Source organism: Merops nubicus, unplaced genomic scaffold (genome assembly GCF_000691845.1).
Source record: "Merops nubicus isolate BGI_N331 unplaced genomic scaffold, ASM69184v1 scaffold5038, whole genome shotgun sequence".
Lineage (NCBI taxonomy): Eukaryota > Metazoa > Chordata > Aves > Coraciiformes > Meropidae > Merops > Merops nubicus.
The window spans coordinates 20,169-35,036 of record NW_008627650.1 but is presented as its reverse complement, the minus strand read 5'-3'; the positions used below and the strand labels follow the sequence as shown (position 1 = coordinate 35,036).

The following is a 14,868-nucleotide window of genomic DNA, read 5'->3' as shown; positions in this document are numbered from 1 at the left end:
ATTCCTGCTCCTTCACACAACAGCAGTGATATTTAGGTTCTTTTCACTGTGTTGCACAGAATTTGAGTTGTCTCTTTAGCTGGGGTTGAGTAAAATCTTCATATACCCTAACATAAGTTATATTACAAGTTGCTGCCCAGAAAACACAGGAATACTCACAGAAAAAGCTGCAAACTCAGATTTCCTAAAACACCAACAGTACCGAATCCCCAGTCAGCAATCCACCAAGCAAGAATGTATATAAATGCTAATGTTCTCCAAAACAGTGTCAAGAAATTTAGCCCAATGATTTCCACTGAATAAATTCAGCTTCACACAACCCACACCAGATCTGGGATCCAGATGTTCAGAGCAAAACGTCAGTGAATTCACAGAAAACTATTTTGCACTCTGCTCTGTCTGCTTAGTCTATTCCTAATTTCAGGGAAGCAGACTAATTGGTTTATCACATGTTCTGCCTCCTTTGATTCCTAGGACCCAGCAAGAAAGCTTTAAGGTGTATAGGAAAGAATGTCATGTTACATACTAAGTAGCTGCCTGTTAATTAAGATACTGTCTCAGAGCATCAGAAAATCACAAGCTCTGGGAAGACCGGAGACCCACAGATGATCAGCAACAGTCTCTCACAGCTTGTATCAAAAGAAATAAATTTTAGAAATTCTCCGAATGATTGCTGGGGAAGATGACAAAGGCATCTCTCTTTTTCAAGTCACAGCCTTCAGATAAGAATTGCTTTTACAGAAGGAAGGTAGGTTGAGTGTGTGAAACGATGAAGCTCTCTTTAAAAATGTCCTTCGGCCAAGAACATCCAACTTGCTATTTAGCAAGCCCAGCAAAACATCCAGAAAAACGTACTTTTGAATGTCAGCTGGAAGTCACAGAAAAACAGGCTTTGAAAGGAATCTCTAGAGGTCAACTGGTCCATCTCCCATGTCCCAAAGCTTTAACATTCCTCAGGGATGATCACTGTATGTTCAGTACGTGCTCCTCTGCTCTCTTGAACTAGTCTTCCTTGAAGAATTGCTCTCAAAATGGAATAAAACATATTTATTAGGCAAATGGCACACTGGGCAGAACATCCTACTGCAAACACCACACCATGAAACAGAAACCTCCATCCACCTCTGCAGAACAGCCTTACTAAAGCTCAGAAAGAAGAGAAGGTGTCACCACTCTGCACAAGGACACGCTTTGTCAATGGAAAGAAATGAGACCTGACCCAGAAAATGTGTGTCCACTCCACATTTGGGTACAACCAGTATCAGCCTCAGCCCATTCACAAACTGCTTATTTGTCCCATTTTTCTTCTGGAAGTTAAAGCTGCCCGGCCTATACCTAATGAAGTTTTCTTCCTCACTGTCTACGCTTCTAGAAGAAACTGCTAAAAGGACAAAGTCATATCTATGGAAATTCTTCCAGACTGACAAGGAATGTCTAGTAACTTTTACACTGCATCAATCAGTTTTAAGAATCCTAGTTTAAATTTCACCAGATTTCACGATCCAGAAAAAAAACTCTAAAGTCAGTCTTTGGCATTAATTAATTCTGTATAATTACTTGCTGTCAGTATACACAAAGGGTTCCTGCTAATGTATTTTAAACACTGCCATACAGCAATCTGCTATGAGGAGAATTCCTTTCACCTACAGGCATCCGTAGTGAAGTCAGGATTAAGAGGACAAAGTCCCCTCTGGCAAAGTCCTTTGGCCCAACCAATCGCCCACTTTCCCTTTTAGCTGATTATGGTTGTACCTTCCCACCAGTTATCTTAAGCATACAGGCAGCTCCAGCATTTGACATGTCAACAAAACTAAGGATTTTGTTTCTCTAGGCACACACAGTTTCATTTAGTACTTGCACATCCTTTAGGGATTAACCATAAATGTACTCAGGGCCCCTCCCACTCACCTGGGAAGCCTTATGGAGGATCTGCAGCTAAACCAGCCTGGCAGAGTCCCAGGCTGCAGCACTGCCCTTGTTGACACAGCAATTTTAACCCGCCAAGGTTCAGTTCTCACTTCTCACATGCCTGTAGAAGGTGGTTTCTCAAGAGACTGTCCATCTCCCAGTGCAGGAGAAACCACAAGCTACTTTATATTTGTGGCTTGTCCAAAACCCCTGTGTTAACTCAGGATGCCTTTGCAAAGAGGCCAGACTGAGTGAAAATGTCAGCTGATGTGAGATTTTCTTCCAGATGAGAAACCTACCTACACACACCCTACAGAAAAGGCTGGTAAAGTCATCTCTGAGAACAAGCTGTGAAAACAGCAGCAGATTAGTGGCAATCACCTCACTTGTGTGGTTTGTGCACACAAGAGAAGTGCACTCCCTTATCCCAGGGGTCTATATAGCAGAGCAGATCTTCAGTCACCACTGCAACGAATATGGGGCCCAAACTGCCCAACATGAGTATTATCTGTACACAGGGACAGCAAATAGCACGTGTGACATGCTGGTGAGTATTGAAGAGGGCAGGAGAAACTATACAATGACACAAGTATTCTCAAGAGCAGTATAAGTGACATCCAGCCTGCTCCCTTCTTACATCCTAAACTGTAAAACTGGTCACCTGGGTCCTCTGTTTCACCTGAATTCCTTTACTTGCCAGCACAAACATAATAATTCAACACCACCATTTACAAATATTCTAATTTTGTTTACCTGAGCATAGCAAATGAAAATTCCTGTTTCAACTCATGCGGATTACACACCTTCCTGTCTAGATACATTAAACAGGCACCAAGCATCAAATGAAAGTTAACTTACTAGACAAAACAACAGAGAAAATAACAACAAAAAAGGCTTGGAAAATTAATTACTTTTCAGAAGTGCAATGAAATAGGCTAGGCAATCATACAGGTTGAGTATCTGGCTTGGCACCTAAGAACAGCTATATTTTTCTTTTTTGTCTCTATGTCTGGGCTGTTATTTCTTGCCATAAAACGTTTAAGCTCAAACATATGTTCATCTCCAGATCTTGAGAAAAATACCCTGGCGAAACGTAAACTGAAACAAAAGGCTATGTTACTTTTTCAGAACTAAAAACCCAACATAAATCACCACTGTATCCATTTAAGCATTTAAGTCAAATTAATATTTACCCATGAGCAGGATCCAAAGCTATTGCCCTGGGCTGATCAAGGTCTTGCCAGAAGAGGACTTTTCTAGATGTTCCATTGAGATTAGCTACTTCTATCCTATTGGTTTCTGAATCCGTCCAGTAAAGTTTTTTCCCAATCCAATCACATGCCAGGCCATCCGGGGAAACCAGACCAGAAATGATGACATTCTGCACCACATTCCCAGTTTGGTTAATGTAAGTTTGCTTGATGGCTTCTTCACTCACATCTGTCCAGAAAACGATGCCTTGTGAATACTGGAAGTCAACCGCAGCAGCATCCTCTAAGCCACTGACCACCACAGAGCTCTCCAGCTTCGTGCCGCCAGCATCCACAAGTCGAACGTCCCGACGGTTGGCAAAGAGTAGAAAGGGAGATGCTACAGAAGGGAAAAAAAGAACAATGAGAACACATTAGTATTACTGGCATCTGCAGATGTTACAGCACTGAGTACGAACGCGGCAGAGCTGGAGTCCCCTTCCCAGAGCAGGGCAGGCAGTACAGCAGGAGGAATGCGGAAGCTGCATGAGGGAAAAATGCACACTACCCAAAAACCTCTTCCTTCCACATGAGACAAAGAAGTAAAAGACAAGAGGAAAGGGTAGGCCCAGTTCTGTATCTATGGGGTATGGATAGTGTCTTCAACACAGCTAAGACTTCACACTCGGGCCTTTCAACAATACATAAGCACAGGTTTAGAGCAATTCAAATCTTCACGGTTTAAAGGCTTGCTTCACCCAGCTGAAGTGGTGACAACACAGAGGGCAAGTTCCAATGCCTGTGGGTAGCAGGCTGGAAGAAAACGGTACTAGATAAAACAGTCTGAGCTGCTCTGATCAAGCCCCCTCCCGGATGGCAAAGACTGTGACAGGGGTTCACACTACTGTCTTCTTGCCTGCACCACAACGAAGAGAAGTTCAAGGACCAGTCTGAAGGAAGACAATGATGTGGGTTGTGGAAGCTGGATCTGAGAGTGAGACACACAGGCAGCAGTCACACTGGCAGAGTCCAGCCCTGGAAGGATGCCCTTCCTGCCACATCAGCTCTCATCTGCCATGACATGAGGGGAGAGTTAACTGCGCTTGCAGCTGAGGCTGTCCCCTCATCCTCTGAGAGGGAGAGAGAGTTGTAAGTGTCTGAGTCCTACAATTCCTCCCTCTGTTCCCCACAAAGAATATTACAATACTCTAGCAGAGGGAGAACGTAAAGATCACCTGAAGGACCCACCATGAGGGCAGAAGGCATGACTCAAACACAAAGGTATGATTCAGCCCAACTGCTTCTTCCAGAAGAGGACATTATGTAGATTTACTGCAGGACATTCCCTCCCAGCCATACCAGCCACGCTGTATATAGATAAGTTAACCACTTAATTTCTCTCCTACAAGTGCAGGCTTGCTTCTTCATCCAGCAGTAAGCAAGAAAAATAATTATCTGTAGGTATGGCTGGGAAGGCAGCAGCCAGCTACAGTGATGCCACCATACAGGTCACAGCTGTGAACACCACTGGCAGCTAAGGAGAATGTCAGTATTTCAGAATAAGCCACTAGATGCTGAAAGTAATGGAGCTCCCTCTGACTGCCAAAGTCTGCCAGGGTTCTCATGTCATCAGGAGAGCTATCTTCATTTGCCCCTACTGTCTGCCACCTTGAACTCCAGTATGCTGCCCGTGCCTCTCCACAGTTCTTCTAACTCAAGAGGCAGCTGCTTGACTTCTACATCAGTCAGGTGCTAACTTCTAGTTTCATGTACAACCAATTTCACTTGATGCTGCTGCTTCCCATGCACACCCATCGTGATGTTTGAGAAGTCTGGAAAAATTGATCAGACAATGATGAACAGTGTAAATAATTACTGATTGCAGAAACCTGGCTTAGACACGACCATTCTCTTTCAGCTGCTAAAACCTGGGAGACAAGATAGGAAAGAACTAAGGAAGAACATCCTGGTTTGATGAAGGCCACGAGATCAGAAGAGTAGCAGGAGGAACTGGCCTCAGCCAAAGAGCAAAACAGGGGGAAAGGTAAAATCAACAGGGGGAAATGGTGACTACCAACTCAATTAGGGACCAAGAAGACTCACACCCCAAACCACGCCCTCAAGGGGCGCGCGTGCCGATTTAAACACAACTAACCAGTAACAAAGGTGGGATTAATCACTAACTGACGAGTGTAAACCTGGGTGGGTTTCTGTCCGTCGTGTAATGGTATAAATAAACTGTAGTTTGTGTCCAGAGCTTTGTGGAATACCACCTTGCTCCCAGCTTTGGGCAAATCTGTATAAAGAAATACCTCGACTCCGTGCGTGTTTCTGCTTGGCACACCCAGTAAAGAACCCGGATTTGGGAACAAGCAGAGGACAAACACTTGCCACTCGACTCAAGGAACAGCACGCAGGACAGAGCGGCATATGTTATCTCATCTTCTAGAGCTTCAAGACAGTTTCAAATTCTTGTTACTGGGCATAATATGAGAGTCAGCTCTGACACTGTCTCTCAGATTCAATGCCTCCTCACTCTGAGAAGCAGACAGCTTACACAAGGTCTGAGCTGCAGGTCTGCTGACAGGCCTGCCACACCCCATTGCCTTCTCTGTGAACCAGAGTTCACAAAAGCAGACATCACCAGATGCTCACTGGGAACTGTGTGCCACTGCCTGGGCCAAAGTGAAGTACATCTCTGGCAACAGCTTTCTGCATTTATGTGCAGGCCAAGGACCTCCGAATCTACAATTCAGCCTCAGATGATCTTAAAAACATGCATAAAAATTCAGCCCTTTTATTACTATTCTGCAAGGCCTCTTTTTTTCCTTCCATGTCAGGGAAGAGATGGCTTTATTTTTTTCTGGAGGGAGTCTACGCTGATGAAAGTAGTAATGAAAATTTAAATCAGCTGCTAGTTTTAGTCAGGATCTTGGACAGCAAAGACACACACAACCGTTACCATGAATGCTTCACTGAAAATGTACTACCTTGTTTTCCACAATATTTAATCAAGAAAGTTCATACAACTCGAGAATTATTTATTAAGAAATGAAGTCTCGGTGTCACTTGTATCTCATTTGCTAACTTGCCAAGTCTTCATCTTTGCCACCTTTAAAAACACTGTGAATTGTACCATGAGAGCCCAACGGGTTAGTTACTGAAAACAGAAGAAAAAAATGTCTAGAATGCAAAGTGCTTGTTTTCTTCTCTGCAGCTCACTGGATCCCCATAACCATGTCTATGTGAAGCGGCACTGTACCAAACCGTCTCAACACTTGTAAAGTTTGACGTTAGCAGGTTCTGTTTCAGTCGGAAGTTCTCTGGGGCACAGACCTTCTCAAGTTAGTGCCTCACAAAACCAAACCCATACCCAGCCAAAGATCAAAGCCATAAAAAGACTTTGCGTAAAGTTTTTAAAAATATTGTCCCAAAAATGTAGTTTGAGGAATACGAATAGACAGATTTTCATGGAGACACTTCCATGCTGAAGTCATTATTAATGCTACTACAAAGGAAAAGGGAACCTGAAACATCAAGTCCAATCAGCAGCAGAGGAACCTGAACAGCTTCTTAGCTAAAGATCAGACATGAACAATGTCTAATCCAATCAGTATCAGTATTATCCCAGCTCCCCATCCCTTTCAAGGGATTTCTTCCCCATTGCTGCACACAGTAGGGCAAGAGCACACGGACAACACGTTAACCACTGTGTCCTCTGTCACTTCTGTGCCTCCAAGTCGCCCTGAGTGAAGTGCAGCTGCTTTGTGCTGGTGAGGAACACCCAGCAGGGAAATCACACTGCCCTGCTTGCAATTTTGTTAAAATTTCACTGCGTTTATACAGTGATGTTAACTGATTTATTGCTGAAAACAGCCAGCATTTATCCCTTTTAAGAACATGTGAGTATTCCATTTCCTTGGGGAAAACAAATAGAAGAGATACGGCAGAACGCTGATTCTGAAAACCATATTTGCTTCTCTGCTCCTCCACCAGCCTATTCTATCCAGTCCAAATTTTATAAAAAATGGTTGTGTAGCCCTTTTAGAGCATTATTGGTATGCAAAATGAAAACAAAGCAAAACCCCCTAAACAGCGACCAAAACAAGGAACTAGTTCTCAATACTGATTCTTGCCTGGAATGCTTGAAAGAAACTCTTGCCTGAAAGAAACACAGGCTCTCCCAACTTAAAAATAATGCAAAAGTCAGAAGGGCAATTAAATGCTCTGTTTCCTTGGCCTTGAGTTTATCACATCAGGTCAGAACATGATGGCTCACTAGCAGGCAAAGTTACTAGCTCTGGTAACTCTGCAGCTTTGACTAAATATAACCTCTAAGACATCACGGAACTTTTCAAATATCCTCATTTCCCAGTTAGTAAGCAATAAATCTGAAAGAGGCAACCAAGAAAGCAGATGCCTTTCTAGAAGACTAGCTGCATAGCATTTAGTTTCACAGAATTGCAAAACTCAACAGCTTAGCAATTCAAAAGGCACATCCGTACCCTAAGTGATTAAAATGAACAGGTTTTTTAAGGCATTAGAATGAGAAAGAAAGCAAGCTTAAAAAGCAACAAAACAAATGTAACTGACAAAAAAAATTGATCTGCTGTGCCATCAACAAACCATCCTACAGATTCAAGATCATCCTACCAACACATGATGCAAGTGTGTTTATCTTGAATCCCACGTATATGCAGGATTAAAGGTTCATGTCCAAGAACGTGCAGACCAATCATGCTGCCTTCTCAACCCCAAACTGGGCTTGAAGGTCCAGAGGACACTCTTATCCTTGGTGCGTGTACCTCTTTGCTGCATAACTCTTGACAAGGCAAACTGGAAGGCCAGTTTAACAGCCACGTCTGAGGAAAGGGATGCACAGAACAGGGAGACTCAAAAACACCAGCAACAACTTTGATTTCTCTTGATCCTCAAACAAGCTTATCCATTACATAACAAAAAGATCCTTGCTTGATAAGTTATTCCATGGTAGAAAGGTAGGAGACTCTCAAAGGAACTCTTAGTTTTATGCTCAATTTTGATCAGCCATGCTCCCCACAAGTGCAAATTGCTTGAAAGGGGAAGCACCAGCTTCTATTTTGAAAAGGGAAAAGAATAAACAGTAACAGGATGAATGATGAATGTGGAGGACAAACTGTTTATATCCAGCCTATTACCATGCAACTGAAAGGACAACATTTTCAAGCACTTAGAAAAAAAAAAAAAAAAAAGAAGAAAAAAAAACCCCAGCCCTTTATTCCTTTCCAGTAAAATTAGAACAGTTCATTTTTTTTCCCATAATAGGCAGTATTTGAAATCTCTGTACATAGCTGGAGTTCACAAACCTTTGATAAAGCAAAAAAAAAAAAAAAAGACCCTGAAATCCCACAAATTATCAAACAAAATCTAAACAGACAACAGCCTGAACTGTAGAAAGTTACAGACTTCTTGCAGCAATTCTATAATCTCATTTGGATCATGCAGTACTTGATCAACAATACTTCATTCTAGAAAGACATATTATTTCTATTCAGACACCCACCAATTTTCCAGTGGTTTTCTGCCAACTGGAAAACACACCCTTGACTATAATAGAGCTATCTACACAGAGGCTTACCACACAGCAGTGTGGAACTAGAGCTTCTCACCAGGCTGTTACCTGGAGAAAGGGAACATTCCTGATCGAGCTAGTTAGGAATTAAGCATGGGCATAATTTCCAGCTTTGCTCTTGGCAAATCTTCTGTTCCTTGTCTGTATTTAATTACTGAATTCGAATTGCTTTACCTGCACCTGTCCTGTGCAGACATAATATCAAACTAGAGGATTGTACACTTTATATACAATTCATTTGGTTGACCACTACAAATGACAGAAGTTTTAGCACATCTACTGTAGTTCCCTTACCACCATCTCTATTACATTCATAAGTAATACAAAAAAAGATTTTTTTTCAATGTACTGAAGTTTTAACTCCTGGGTACTTCACCATGCATAAAAAGGCAGTAATGATCTTTCTTTTTCTTCTGTCTTCCACCTGTCCGTGTTAAAACATAGACTCTATGAAGTATGGCAAGTCTCCTGCCTAGCTGTAACCACCTTCCAAGAGAGCAGGCCAGTGTGCTGCTTCTGAATTCAGCCACCAACTTTCATTGGCTGTTTTAATTGCACCAATCCCATCTAAAGCACTTAAATTCTATTGAAGTGCTTCAGGGGCACTCGTTAGCCTCAGCGAGGTGACATGGGACAAACAACTGGAAACTGCCCTACATGATCTCTGCTAGTGGTTTCAGTAATAGTTCTGACAACCAGTTTGACAGGGCTCAACTCATTTACATGTGAAGACTAAGATGATCATGAATTATCATCAACAGAGCATTTGTCATCAGTTGCTGGTTAGCTGTAAAGCTGCAACAGTTCTAAGACAAGCTGAGCAACAGAGTTTTAAGAAGTCAGATTTATGCTACTGCTTCATACTTGTCAACATGCCTACATTGTCTCCTTCCCCTTAAAGCCCAAGCAGAGAGGCACGCGAACACAAGGGCATGCACACGACTCCTAGTCTCGAAAGCACCAAACCCCCTATGTATAGCCCAGGAGAAAAGCCTTCCTTAATTCTGAAACCAGTTAACTAGGCTAAAGGTCATGGAAAGGTTTAACTGTGCTTTTAAGACAAGTGACCGAGGATCTTGGGAGCCTGGTAGACAACATAAAATGAAGATCTCATTTTAATAAGCATACAAGCTAAAATAGCCATCCAAAATTACAGTATGTGCAACAACTTATATTTTAAATATTATTTCAACTCTTAACAGGACAAATGCATAGGGGACCTCTGTGGTTAAGCCATCTGTGCTGCCGGACAGAGAGAATAGCATGTAATTCTTGCAGCAATGTCCCAAACCACAAAAACATTCATTACCGAGGAACAAAAACACACACCCCACCCCCGCCGTGGGCACGGTGAAGAACAACTGTGTCAAAACTTTGGCACCCAAGGCTGTACAGCCTTATGGAAACTCTAAGACAGGATATGGAATAAGAGAGAACCAACTTTCTGTACTTAAAAAGAGCTCTCGTGCAGAAACACCACCACACAGGTAAGGTCCTAGCAGCCACAAATTAATCGGAGGAACCAGTTCCCACAGCACAAAGTGATCCTGCTTGTCCAGCTCTGACTCTTCTGGAGTAGAAGGAGGATTAGACCTTTGATGTGTAGCATAAGGCTCCTTCCAAACATTTAGGGAAGGAAGTTATTCCACATGCTGTCACCCTTTGGGGCATTATCCCTATTTTTCATGGCTTAGCTCAAGGAGAGAGCAGCTGGTGGCAGCATAAGTTCGCACCCCAGGACACAGTCACTGCAGGAGCCATAAAGACATAGGAACTAAGGTAAAGAGGAGACAAGACAGACTCGGGCATGGAAGAGAAAGGAAGGTAACAAAGTTTTGCCCACCCTGTCCCCTAAAAATCAAGCACAACTAAAATACCCAGTCTGACATCACGCTAGGTAAGATTGGAGTATGGTATGTACAAATCCCACAGATACACCAAAGTTCCTTTTACTTTAACTTAACTGTTATATATTTATTGGGGGGGAAAGGGGAAGCTTCTTTCTTAAATACTCTAATTTCTGCATTCTGGACCCTGGTCCTTTTCGCTGGCAGCTGCTGCTGAGAATCTGAAATGACTATCTTCAAAAGACAGATCACACGTTGATCTTCCTGCACAACTGCATCTACCCAGCCCGAGTTTTAACTTGCCAGGTACAGTCCTCCAAAGAATAGCAGGCTACTGCTTTCACCCTCAAAACCCTATTGCAGATAAGGTGAATTCCCAGTGTAATTACTGAATTATAGAATATTCTTGATGCAACACAGAGGTAGGTGGTAGCAGTTTGTTGAGTGCAGGACTAAAAAAAAATCAGGGCTCCTCCATCTCACTCCCACACAGACCCACCTTAGTGAACCTGAACAGGTGCTTCAGTCCAATGATTAGTTCTACAAATCATCCCACAAGCTACAAAAAAATACCTTTCCTTTTGCTGTTAATTATCTCAAAGGGCTGCCATGAAGCTGACTCATGCTTGAGCAAGGCACTTGAACATCTTCCTGCAGAAGGCTCCATGATGCACTCAGCTTTTCATTTCTGACAGTGAGATAAAGGAGAGTAAAACAACAGTCCAACCAGTAAAGGCTTTTTTGAGAGGCTGAAGATCATTCATTCATTCATTTTTCACTGGCAAAAGGGTCACGTGAAAAATTAGATGAGGTTAGACTTTGGTTTTTTCATTGATGGGGAAGGGATTGCAGAGAAGACACAGAAAGAAACATGCTCTGAAGCTACTGCAGCACACTACAGAAGCTGCAGAATTGTTTGGAATTGGTGATTTTCAACAGCAGTTGGACAGACATTCCCCAGGTATGGCTTTTGCACAGTAAATTCCTGCCTCAGTGAAGGAGTTTCATCTGTGTGTCTTGAAACAAAAGATAAAAAAAAAAAGACTTCAGTGGACTGAACTCTCCATACCATTTCACTGAAAATCTGGATTACAAGGGTGTGGGGTTGCTTCTGTTTATCCTTGGGTTTACACAAAACGTTTTTAAAAACTCTCCCAGTAACATAATACTCAGATCACTGTTCCTGGCCCCCTCCTGATGCATGTGAGTTTAATGAATTTATCAAATGCGAACTTGAAAGTATTGTTAGATAGACTACTAGCTACCTTTTAATTTTTTTTTTTATAAACAAGCAGTACATTTTGGGAAGATCTTGTTTTATTTTCTGGATTGTATAGGGCTCCCCCCCCCCCGAGTACTGACAGGGGCCCCCCCCCCCCCCGAGTAATGACAGGGGTTTAGGAAGACAAGAGATTTACTTCAGGCTGATGGTTTTGTTTGGCAGCCTTCAGTTTTTAAATAATAATGTTAGCAGTAACAACAAAATACAGCACTGATTATATACCATTTCATCTCCATTGGCCTGAATTAGTTCACTGCCCTTAGTCAAGAGATGTCAAAGGATTTCGCTGAAGAACGTGCTCTGAAGAAGTCTAGCAAAGGTGCTTTATACAAATTATGAAACTCAGTTATTTGTTCAGATTGCCCAGAATGGCAATAAAATGTTTTCAAACTCTCTGAGAACACACTCTGAACTTGATCATTATTATTCTGTCCTGTTTCTGGTTATATTACTTACTTCAAGTGAAAGTCTTTACACACCAGAAAAGCCAAATGGTTGGATTCAAGTGTGCGTAACAGAGTGCCCTTTGCTCTCTGCAGAGGCTGGAAGCAGCCTCTGTGTGGTCAGGATCACTCTTCTACGGACACGTTATGCAGGAGGGTTCCTCAAACCCTGCTGTCTTCTCCCCCAGACCACCCATCAGCATGCCACGTGAGCTCCCCTCCCGCCGCACAAGGCAGCGGCTCTCACTGTCCCTGCTGCCCCTGCAGCACACACTGAAAGGGGTTACATGGAACAGCACACTTCATCTGCTTCCAGCACTGCTGAACAGCTGGCAAGGCAGAGAGCCAAGTCCACGCGAGCAGCCAGCGCCACACGGACCACCAAGCAGCACTCAGAACGTCCTCACAGATCCACTGAAAAACTGAGCAAAAACCAGAATATCAGCCTGCATCAAGCTGCTGAGATACTCATTAGATAAGACTCACAAGCACTTTAACTGTTTTATTTAGAGAACAACACAGATTCACTAGAGCATAAAGCAATTTTCATCTGGTCTGGTTTGTCAGAGGACATTTCTAAACATTATTGCAAAACTGGCTCCTGGCAATCTCTCCCTGTGCAATGCACAACTGGTGTTCAGCCAAACAGTTGAGGACTACAGCCTCATGCAATCCTGACTAGCTAATGCTAAACAGATAACATCTCTGCAGCCTGAACCCCCACCTCTTCCTGACCTCAGGTTCTCACCCAAGCATTTTACAGGGCTTAAAATATATGTGGGATTCTCCCAAAAGCAGAAGTATACTGTTCACAACAATTTGCTTATTCTTCTGAGGATATTGAGGCAATCTGCTACTCAAGAAACACAATGCACACAACAGCTTAAATGCAAATATACTGTCTGTTGTGGATTAGAGCATTTTGGGCTCCAGACAGGCAGCAACAAGATTTGAAAACTAGTGTTTTGGAAATGACTGTTAAACTGAGCATCCTCCAGTCCAAAAAGTCAAGTTTTGAGTTTGATGCTGGTTGGAGATTAGAACCTGCACTGATCTCCAAGGACAGTTAAACAGACAACTTCCATCAAACTTAAGCAATGATGGCCAAAGCTCCCACGGTCCACTGAAAATCCCAGTCTAAATGTAGAGAGTAAATCAAATCCCACAAGGAAGGTGAAAACTTTCCCACTTTTTAAGAAAACCAGGCAGCAGTACCTCACAGGTCTGTGCTGGGATGTGTGAGTCCAGCACTGTGTCCAAAGGGAGGAACTGGATCAAAGAGGGAGATCCATCCACGCTTGGGTGATCTACTGACCCACATCTCAGCCTGCTTCCAAATCCCCTCTGCATTAAATTAAGAGCAGTGTGATATAAGGGAGGCTGCCACAGACCTCACTCACCAGCTGCTGTCTTCAGACATGATGGGCAAACTTCTCCAGATCTGTCAGGGCTGCAGCACTGTGTGTTCACCTCCTCCAGCTAGGCAAAGCTATGGTCTTCGTGCTGCCAGCCACAAGAGTGAAAGATGCTGTAAGCACTTACACTTTGTAACCCTGGGTCCAAAGCACTAGTGGTATGGGCAATCTTTAATGACAGCTTATTTGGCCTGAGGGAAGAGGAGTGTTGCTTTAGAGCACTCTTCACACAAATGGCTGCAGTGACCCCACCACAGCTAGAAGCTCAGTTCATTAGTCTCTGAGGACAATGTTCTGAGGCAAGTCACTCAGCAAGACATCGAGAAGATAACACCATAAAAACACAGTTGCTTATGGTAAGCATCTTCACATCACGGGCAGGTCCATGGCCTTCATGAGAATACACCAGCAACGCTACGAAGCGTTTGCTAAATGGAAACTCAGACCTGTGTTATCTGTAGTGTTTAGATACTAAAGAACATCTACCTCGCCTCTCTCCTCAGCCCACTGTACATCTTGGCTGGCTAGCTGAAACACAACTGTTTATTGCCTGCTCAGACAGCATGTTTGCATCGACCTATCTGGACATGGAACTTCAGAAACGAATGGCTTCCAGTTGCCGTCAGTAGCGGCGCGGGTGTGCACGGGGCTGGCAGAGCCCATCCCACCTCTTGGCAAGGTGGTGCACTGTGCATGAACTTCAGTTCTGCTTCTCTGTTGGACCCAGAGAGCTGAGTTAGGAATGGATGCTCATGGGGTGACAGTACTGGGAAGGAACGTGGCAGAAGGAACTCTACCAGACTGTGGATGTTCAACGATGTTCAACTATCACTCCCCTTGCCCTGCCTCTGTAACAGAGAACACTTCCACTGTCCTGTCAGTGTGAAGGTTTCCTGTTTTGATTAAGGATTCTTTAGAGTATAAATTTGTATTTTGTCTAAAACCATAGGACATAAGTTTCAATTCCAGAACAGTGTTTACCATACCCAAACCACACTGGACTATCTGTCAGCTGACTCGTGACCATTTGCTTTGGGAGAATTAATATGGCACTTTGCTTGTACCCACAAAAATTGGACACAGCCTGTCCATTGAGATTCCTGGTATTTTCTCATTTCAGCATGAGCAGAAGTGGCACTGAAGTAGTCTCCTGCATGGTACTGCTGTCGGGC

The 14,868-nt window shown here is 43.2% G+C and overlaps 1 protein-coding gene across 1 annotated transcript in view; it reads right to left on the bottom strand.

The window, feature by feature from the left end:
- The window catches only part of LOC103778772 (low-density lipoprotein receptor-related protein 5), a gene marked incomplete at its 3' end in the record, with an annotated part of 77,426 nt that extends 70,627 nt beyond the window's left edge, over window positions 1–6,799 (bottom strand). Inside the window, exons 1-2 of the mRNA XM_008946384.1 lie at window positions 6,774–6,799; window positions 3,102–3,509 (exon numbers count right to left, since the gene is read on the bottom strand). The remainder of the gene's footprint in view (window positions 1–3,101; window positions 3,510–6,773) is intronic.
- Window positions 6,800–14,868: the final 8,069 nt, after the last annotated feature.